This window comes from Gadus morhua, chromosome 19 (genome assembly GCF_902167405.1).
Source record: "Gadus morhua chromosome 19, gadMor3.0, whole genome shotgun sequence".
Taxonomy (NCBI): Eukaryota; Metazoa; Chordata; class Actinopteri; order Gadiformes; family Gadidae; genus Gadus; species Gadus morhua.
Window position 1 is genome coordinate 12,816,173 of NC_044066.1, and position 253 is coordinate 12,816,425.

Sequence of the window (253 nt, forward strand, 5' to 3'; positions counted from 1 at the left end):
CGGCCGATAAAAAGCGACAGTGTTACCCCTTATGTTTTTTTTGATAAAAAACGACAGTGTTACCCCTTATGTTTATTTTGATAAAAAACAACAGTGTTACCCCTTATGTTCTTTTTGATGACGGCTGATAAAAAACGACAGTGTTACCCCTTATGTTTTTTTTGATAGAAAACGACAGTGTTACCCCTTATGTTTTATTTGATGACGGCCGATAAAAAACGACAGTGTTACCCCTTATGTTTTTTTTGTTTTT